We start from the raw sequence: 10,072 nt of genomic DNA on the forward strand, positions 1-10,072 counted from the left end.
CCTCTAGCCTAAGTATTTCCTACCACATTACATATTAGATACGGAAAACCGAAACCATACCTTAGCCGATTTCCCAAGCTCAACTGGAGCACTTCCAAACCACTTTTCCTCAAGCTCTCAAGGTCTCAACACCTCCAAGAACAGATTTTGTCACACAAAACCCTCTTCCAAGATTTCCAAAATCACCAATCAAGCTCCAATATTCACATATACACAACCTAAGCCACAATCATCATACCCATACACAACATCTCAATACCCAAACCTCATAGAACAACAAATTACACTAGGGTTGAGAATCTTACCATACCCAAGGTCCAAGGAAACAAGATTAACCTTCTCCTTCAAGAGAGTTGGGTCCTATAACATCAAAGAACCCAAAATCTCAACATTTTTGCTCATGAAACTCGAAATCAAGGGCTGGAATTTCGAACAGTAAAACGTGGCTTATCTCAAGATTAATTGTATGGGTTTTGTAGAGCTCTCCGCGGTGAACGCGTGGCAGCAAACGGTGCGGCAATCAGAGCTCTAGATCAAAACTTATGGTGGTTTGAAGATCAAGTGAGAGAAAGAAGTTGAGAGAGTGTCCTTCCCTTCCTCTCCACCATTTCAGCGTGTTTGAGTGTGTTGTGAGGAGAGAGAGTGCTGAAAACTAGGGTTTTGGTTTAGTTTAGTTGGGTCAAGGGCCCACTTTGGGTCCAGTTGGCCCGGTTTGGCCCGTTCGGTCCAATCTTAGTCTGTTTTCTATAAAATTGGTACCGAAATTCTCGTCTCAATCTCCTCTATCACATTTAGCCATAAAAATAACATTTTTGGCTTTCTAGAATAAATTCTCATTTTATGGGTTAATTAGCCGTTAATTAACCGGGTCTTACAGATCTCGTGGAACTGATTCTCATGTCGTTCCAAGTCATTTGGTGAGAATTTCTTCCTAATTGTTCTTGTTTAGTTCGGGACTTAAATTTTCTCACTCACTTCCGTTGAGAATGTGTTCAGACAATCTCCGTGTTTGTGGGAGAGAAGAATTGAATTTGAGATCTCTATTAAGTTCAATTTGTGCCTAGTTCAGCTTCATACGAATACTTTCTCACTTGCTTCTATGATTTCAATGATTCTATATTGCTATTTCTGCACCTTGTCTGTGGATTTTGTGAATTGAACTTATGGAACTAATTGAAGCCTTTGAAAAGCCCAGGCCCGTTTGTCTAAGGACTAACACTTTGAAGGTAACATATTCACTCCTAATGTTCAATGTTTAAATGTTATTATTGAATTATCCATGTTTCTTATTGATTGAGTTTATGTATTTTTTGTGCTCCTCTGTACAATCAGACACGCAGATGGGATTTGGCAGATGTTTAATAAATAGAGGAGTAAATCTAGATCCTTTAAGCAAGTGGTCAAAGGTATGAATTCATGTTTTAATTTATGACTTATTGTTTCTCGTATTCCTCTTTTGGTGAAGAAAATACAAGTAACAATCTAAATTTGTGATAGGTTGGACTTGTTGTATATGATTCTCAAGTGCCAATTGGTGCCACTCCGGAGTATATGGCTGGTTTCTACATGGTGCATAGTTTTCCTATTACCATTTTCCCTTTTTGCGTTTAGTTTACTAAACTTATATACACATGATAAACATCTATCTCCAAGTATAGAAAACTTATATTAGCTCAAATTTTCACTCTATTTACATTATGTCACAGACAAAATGGAGGAAACAAAAAAAATTTTGGTAATGCCGTACATTTCTAAATTTAAATTGTACAATTGAAAGCATATCTGTGTTGCAATGATATATCTTTGCCTCAATTATTGACTTTGTTTTGGATCCTCATTGTTGTTATCTCTCAGTATAAAGAATTGAAGATGACTCTTATCTGTTTTGGTCCTATAGCTATATTATGTCTTTAGTGTGAGCAACTAGGACCAGAAAAATTCTTATGGATGCCTTAAAATTGCCATGTGCCACTTTTAATAGCTAAATTACAAGATTAAGTGATTTATTTATAGCTATATTTATACATATTGATTTACACATTTTTCCATTTGAATAATCAGCTACTAGAAAAAACAAACCTGTCATAGTTGAATAATCATATCTATAATAGACGAATAATCGAACTTGTTTATAGTAGTATAATATTTTTTTATGAGATGCCAAATACATGTTTCTATATGCGGTGGCTGATTAATGGTGAACATGTAAAATGATTGTATTTTCAAATAGATTCTTAAAAAATGATACACTTGAAAGCCTGAATATAAGTACTTCTTGATTTCAATAGCAATGCATAAACCACTTTGCTTGCAATACTTATGTGATAATTCTGATGCCAGTTTATACTCTATGCAGGGCAGCACTTGGAGGTAAAACGACTTATATAGCTGCTCTTATGCAGAATACAGGTGTCTATTAAAATTCATGAATCTTTTTTGTAGTTTCCTAATTCCTGTGCATTTTGGGTTGTGTAATTTTTTTTTGCATTAAACAAGTAACTTGTTTCTTCATGTATTGCTATTTTTTTTACTGCATCTGGCTTATGTGATGGCATGTATAATTTAGTATTTTGGAAACTATTGTATATTGGCTATGGAGTTTTGTTCAATATAAAGCAATACGTACTCTGTTATAGTTATAGTTGTTCATTTTCCTTTTATTGTAGATGTCTGTCTTGGCAAGAACTATTGATATTGAGAATTTTTTATATAGAGTTATGTCTTATATTGAGGAATTATGTTATAAAAAATTTAGTTTTTAAATTTTGATATTAAAAAATAAATTTTTAATTTGAGAGTATGTAAATGAGATGACATTAATGAATGATTTGAAATTAAAAATAAATAAATAATTACAGAGTTTGTGGAGGGTTGAAAATCTCACAAAATAGTTAATTTTTTTAAATTAAAAAATTAATTTATGGGGGTTTTAAACTGCCACAAAAATGATTTAAAATTGTCACAAAAGTCTAATATAAAACCTCCACTAAACACACACAAAACCTCCACAAAAGACCTTGTGGCACCTCAAATTTTGAGGGTTTTGGAAACCCCCACGAACCATTTGGTGGGGGTTATAAACCTCCACAAATAAGAAAAAAAACTGCCACAAATAAACAAAAACTTTGTAGTGTGTTTCTTTTTATTGTTTGTGGTTGCTATTTTTTTGTTATATGTTTTCAATGTATTTTTTCTTTTGTTTTAAGTTTGATGTTTCTTTTTTTTAGGTTTTGAATGCTTTTTTTTGAATGGTTTTAGAGGTTTCTTTTCTTAGTTTTTAGATATTCTTTTTTCAATAACTTTAGATGTCTCATTTTATAAGGTTTTGAATTTTTTAAAATTATTTTGGATGTCTTTTTTGTTAGGTTTTGGATGTTTTAATATCCGAAAGGGATGCATTCTTCTTTACCATAAGTGAAAGAATTTTGGATAATCTTTTACAATGATTTTAGATGTTTTTTCTGTTATGTTTCGGGATGTTTATTTTTGTTTTTTGTGATTGTTTATTTTACTAAGAATGGGATTGAAAGTGAAATTAAGGTGACTCTGGCGTTGAGGTATTATTTTTTTTCGTAAGTGGATTTTTTTCAATTGTTGGATGCACCACTAATTAGTTATCTAGCAAAATTGTTGGTAAAATTATTATGATTCATATTGTCTCCTGATTTGTGTATTTTTTTACCTGTCCTATGAAAAATACTTGGAGATCCATAGCAAATGCAGAAAATAATTGTTTTTCATCATGATGAAAAATTCAAAAATGATGAAAGGAGATCAACAATTTATGAGGGTTGAAGAAATACTCCTGATGTCATTAGTAATGGTTAACGTGGAATATTAATCCATTAACGAAAGGAGAAATGCGATTAATTTTAATTTTTTATGGGCTAATTTAATTGGAAAAATTCGAGAATAAATTCGACGAACAAACTATCTTTAGTGACTAATTTTACCATTAATTCTATAAATTAAATAGATAGCGTGTCAATTGTAAAAGTTTGAAATTTATTCACAAAATACACTTGTTACAAACTTATTCGTTTTAGAAACATAGTTGAGTTACATTGCATGTTAAGAGTATATCTTTTTGCCCTTATCATTTGAATTCCATTTTTATATGCAAATTTCTTTTAATGTTCAAATCTTTGTCCGATCCATATGTAATTTTTTAAATTTTGAAAAAAAGAAAAAAAAACATTTTTATTAATACTTTGGAATTTTGTACAGTTTAAGGTTTGTTTTGAATAAATCTATTTCTTTGTCTAACTTTGGAATAAATACTTGACAGATATAGTTGAATCCGAATATCTTATTATTTTTATTTTTTTAATGTATTTCTTTAATTGATACTCGTCATAAGATGTATGTACATCTTTCAATTTTAGATATTATAATATGTTAAATTTATTCATATTACACATTTACATATACAAAATTTAAGGATTTTCATTATTCGCTATTTGATATTTATAAAAAATAATATTCTTTGATTATCTTTAATTTGTTCTGATTTTAAACTTTTGAAAAAGTTTTTGTTAGTTTGATCTTTTAGGATGTAATTTTAACAAGAAAAAATCTTTTAAGAATATTTCTACCATATGGAATAAATATATCTACAATGAGTAGTAAAGAATCATATGGATTTTGCACTGCAAAGAAGGATATTTATACATCCATTGCATCTCAAACAAATTGCATTATACCTAATAGAATTGTAACTAGATACATGACCGCGTTAATTATAAAGTCAAAAGGGATTCAGATTTTCATTATTATGGAAAAAAAGTAAGGGTAGAATTATGGAAAAAATTATTATTTAGAATTAAGAGTATTTAAGGAAAAAAACAAAGTCTAGAATGTTGTCAGGAATAATTATGAAAAAAAAATTTTGTCGAAAAGTGAATTTAATTTATTATTGTCTAATCATATCAATTTAATTTATAAAAAAATTAGCCATTGAATTAAGTACTAAATAAATATATTTGTTGTTTAAAATAACTTTTTTAACGGATTACGGTGTAGGTTATAAAAAAATAGATTCAAACTCAGCTAAATTGGGTCCAAAATTTCTTGTCAAACATTTTTTTTATGGCACACAAAATTTTAAACAAATTAGTAACGAGTTTAAGACAAAAATTAGAATTCGTTTGTATTTCATTTGAACGTGCATAATAACTTCACACTTATTTGAGACTCGTTTTGAAAAATGTTAATTCTATTATAAATTTGTGAATAATTAGCCTCAAATTTTTTGCTATATTAGTTTTAATTTCCCTCTAAAATAATCCAAAATATTTCACTCAGATTTATTTGGGACAAAAATAATAATCTATATAAATATCGTCTAAATGCGCATCAGTGATTCATACGGATTTTATATGTATGTAAAAAATTTTAACATTTAATGTAGAAATTTCTTTGGTAAAAGAGAAAGTATAGGTAACTAACTCTATGTATAACCAACATGAACAACTTTTCAAAAATTTTTAAAAAATTGTATTTTGAAATTCCCAAAAATTAGGATTAGGTTTAGAAACACGCGTCATCAAATCTCAACCCCTGTTGTGACCTCCCCCTCCAATTGCTCTCCCCTGCGATGCAGTTACCTCTCTTTGCAATTCCTCCCGAGAGCCCTCAAGGTCCATTGCAGCTCGTACGCTGCTGCATTCTCTTCCCAACTCTTCTCTCCGCGGCGCCACGCCCCTCCCCTTCGACCCTGATCGCCGTGACGCTGCGCCTCTCCATGCAACACCTCATCTCGTGATGCGCACACTTTACCCTACAATTTCTCATCTCGTGATGTGCACCCCCTACAATTTCTCGTGCCGCAACGCTGTCCCTTGCAATTTGTCATCCTGCATATTCACTAATCAAGATTCATAGAAAAAAAATCCAATAACGCTCTAATAATATCTCCATCCCTATGTTAGTTTCTGTTTGTGAAACCATGGTTTCAACGACAAAAAAGAGCTTCATGTTCTGTTGGTGGCGTTTTTAGCACACAACAACATCAACCCAATCCCAGGTTCATCAAAAGACTCTTAGCAAGAGGCCTCGACATCACACTTGCTACCCGCGAACTTTCTTCTAAATTTTGAATGATTCTTTTTATAAGTTTTAGATGTTTCTTTCTCCTAGATTTTGGATGTGTTTTTATTATATGTTTTGGATGTTTGTTATTCTTATATTCTGGATGTTTCTTCTTTTTAGGTTTTAGATAATTTTTTTAATAGTTTTAGATGTTTCTTTTTTTAGTTCTCGGATGCTCTTTTTCAATAATTTTAGATGTCTTGTTTTGTTAAGTTTTGAATTTTTTTTAAACACTTTTGGATATCTCTCTTTTGTTAGGTTTTGGATGTTTCTATATTCGAAAGTGATGCGTTCTTTTTTACTATAATTGAAAAAATTTTCGATAATTTTTTTTTACAATGATTTTGGATGTTTCTTTTTGTTACAGTTTCGGATGTTTATTTTTATTTTTTGTGGTTGTTTTTTTTTTGTTATATGTTTTGAATGTATTTTTTCTTTTGTTTTAATTTTGATCTTCCTTTTTTTAGGATTTGAATGATTTTTTTAAATAGCTTTAGATATTTCTTTTCTTAGTTTTTCCGATGTTCTTTTTCCAACAATTTTAGATGTCTCATTTTATTATGTTTTTTATTTTTTAAAATTATTTTGGATATCTCTTTTATTAGATTTTGGATGTTTCTATATCTAAAAAGGAGTGTTTTCCTTTCTCATAAGTGAAAGAGTTTTGGATAATCTTTTACAATAATTTTAGATCTTTTTTTTAATGTTTTAGATGTTTATTTTTGTTTTTTGTGGTTTTTTATTTTACTGTGAATGGGATTGAAAGTGAAATTAAGGTGACTCTGGAGTTGAGGTAGTTTTTTTTTTTGTAAATGGGCTTTTTTTTCACTTATTAGCTTCACCCCCTAATTAGTTATCTAGCAGAATTGATTGTAAAATTATTATGATTCATATTGTCTCGTGATTTGTGTATTTTTTTTTACGAGTCCTATGAAAAATATTTGGATATCCATATTAAATGCAAAAAGGATTAGTAATTGGGGATTGTGGGTTCTGGGATGGGATAGAGTGGGTTTGGCACTTCCAATGGAGGAGGGAACTACATCAATGGGAGATAGATACCATGGACCAGATGCTTCATGTCTTGCAATATGTTAAATTGATAGTAGAAGTGCAAGATAGAGTGGTGTGAAAATTTAACAAGGAATGCGTTTATTCGACTAACTCATTTGTGCAGGTTTTGCAGGAAGAGACTTTGGATGAGGAGCTTCTGAGGTTCAGATTCACAAAGAAAATTTGGAGAGGTTTAGTTCCACCTTGAGTCGAGTTGTTCACTTGGTTTGTTTTGGTAGACCGGGTCAATACAAAGGATCGGCTAAATAAACTGGGAATCTTATCACAGAATGATAATATGTGCGTGTTGTGCAAGAAAGATGTTGAAAATATACAACACTTATTTGTTACTTGTGAGTACTCTTGCCAGGTGTGGTGTGCATGAATCTCGGAATTTGGACAGGTATAGACTACACGCGGTACTTTGAAATAACACTTTAAGAGTTGGAGATCAATGCCAATGAGAAAAGAGAGGCGCAAATTTTGGCTAGTTGGGTTCTTCTCAACTATATGGAACATTTGGTTACGACAGAATGATATCATATTTTAAAGCAAGACAACAAGAGTTGTAGATTGTGTGGGGCTCAAACATTTTCATGTGCTGCAAAGTGGTGTGGTAAATAATTCATGTTGTTGATGGCTATGCTGGAGATGACATCGAAATTATTTTGTCCTTTTTGCTGTTTTTTGTCTTTCTTTACTCCACTTGAGTGTTGAGCTCATTTGTTAAAAAAAAATGCAGAAAATAATTGTTTTTTCATCACGATGAACAATTCAAAAATGGTGAAAGGAGATCAACACTTTATGGGGGTTGAGAAGATACTCTTGATGTCATTGGTAATTGTTAACGGAGAATATTAATGCATTATCGAAAGGAGAAATGCGATTAATTTTAAATTTTTTATGGACTAATTTAATTAAAAAAATTTTGAAAATAAATTCAACGAACAAACTATTTTTTAGTGACTAATTTTATCATTAATTCTATGAATTAAATAGATAGCGTCTCAGTTGTAAAAAAATTGAAATTTATTCACAAAATACACTTGTTACAAACTTATTCGTATTAGAAACATAGATGATTTACATTGCATGTTAAGAGTATATCTTTTTGCCTTTATCATTTGAATTCCATTTTTATATTCAAATTTCTTTTAATGTTCAAATCTTTGTCCGATCCATATGTAATTTTTTAAATTTTGAAAAAAAAATACATCCCTATTGATACTTTGGAATTTTGTACATTTTAAGGTTTGTTTTGAATAAATCTATTTATTTGTCTAACTTTGGAATAAATACTTGACAGATATAGTTGAATCCGAATATCTGATTATTATCCCCTTTGACGGATCCCTATTGATTCTTGTGTTATATTTTTATTTTTTTTAATGTATTTCTTTAATTGATACTCATCATAAGATGTATGTCCAATTATTTACCTAGACGTTAGATCTTTTTCTTTTTAATAGATTAGACAAGTTTGCACATCTTTCAATTTTTGATATTATAACACGCTAAATTTATTCATATTACACCTTTACGTACACAACATTTAAGGATTCTCATTATTCACTACTTGATATTTATAAAAAATAATATTCTTTTGATTATCATTAATTTGTTTTTATTTTAATTTTTGAGAAAATTTTTGTTAGTTTAATCTTTCAGGATGTAATTTTAACAAAAAAAATCTTTTAAGAATATTTTTGATAATTTATATATCCTTAAATTTTAGCTAGATCCATTCAATAATATATGATTATAAGTTAAGTTCAACCAATTTAAGGGAAAAATAATTTTGTTATGTCTTTTATTTAATTTAGTTATCTATGAAAAAAATGCAATAAAATGTAAATTGGACTTTGTGATTCCATCTATTTTTTTATTAATAGTTAGAATAGAAATAATATTCTCACATATTCTCGGACACTTCTCGTTTGATGTTAAAAAAAAATTAATGCTAATATTGAAAATAAAAATTAAAAAAAATGCAAAAATGGTAAGTTTTTAAACAAAAATCTGTTAAAAATATAATTAATTTCTTCTATCAATTTAAACTTTTAAAATAAATGTGATTTTATGACAACACCAAATTCAAAAGAGATATTCATTACATATAAAAAGTACATGTAGAAAATATGAAAAGTTTCAAATTTAAGACACCATTGTAACATACATTAGATCTCACTTTTCACCTGACTAAAATAAAAAATATGAAATATTATTGTACATACATCAATTAAATCTTATTTATCAATGTTCAACTGGCGCATTGGATCTGGAAGGTTTTCGTAATCAAAGAGCTCCGGTTCGAATCAATAAGATGTATTAAAATTAGATCTCATTTATTTTCACCTGAGTTCACCATAATATTTAAGAACAACATAAAATCCTGAATGTTATGGTGAAGCTTGCAAGGAAAAATAATCTTTTGCAGTATCATCACCAACAATGCAGAGTTTTGTTTTCATTTTTGCCACCATGAATTTCCAAAATCGGTTATGATTAAAAACATATAGTAGCAATAAAAGCAAAAATAATCTAATCTTTTGGTACTTTATTGACTTGATATGATGATCAATTTGAAGATTATTAATGTTGAAGATTGTATATGTAGGTAGGTCAGTGAATGAGGATAGGAAGAAAATTTTTTTGATAAAAAATGAAAGTGCCATATGAAAATGGAAGAATCAAATAATATGGAACAAATATCTAACATGGTGATCAATATTTGTTCATCTGAACCCTTAATGATCCCCTTGGCTGGAACGGTTTGTATTTATATATGCATTTCATATCAATCACATTGGGTTTTCATCTAAAATAATTGTGTAGAGATGCATGAACATATATTGATGGTAAGATTTAAATATTAATGCATTCACATTAAATTAATAAAATTAGATGCTTTTGATATTATATATATTCT

General features: G+C 29.5%; 1 long non-coding RNA gene across 1 annotated transcript; it reads left to right on the forward strand.

Annotated features, from left to right (window-relative positions):
* LOC110270783 lies at window positions 1,156-1,578 on the forward strand. The gene is made up of 3 exons (XR_002360416.1): window positions 1,156-1,226; window positions 1,333-1,406; window positions 1,498-1,578. It is a non-coding gene; the product is annotated as an uncharacterized LOC110270783 (long non-coding RNA).

The sequence above is a fragment of the Arachis ipaensis genome, chromosome B04, assembly GCF_000816755.2.
Source record: "Arachis ipaensis cultivar K30076 chromosome B04, Araip1.1, whole genome shotgun sequence".
NCBI lineage: Eukaryota > Viridiplantae > Streptophyta > Magnoliopsida > Fabales > Fabaceae > Arachis > Arachis ipaensis.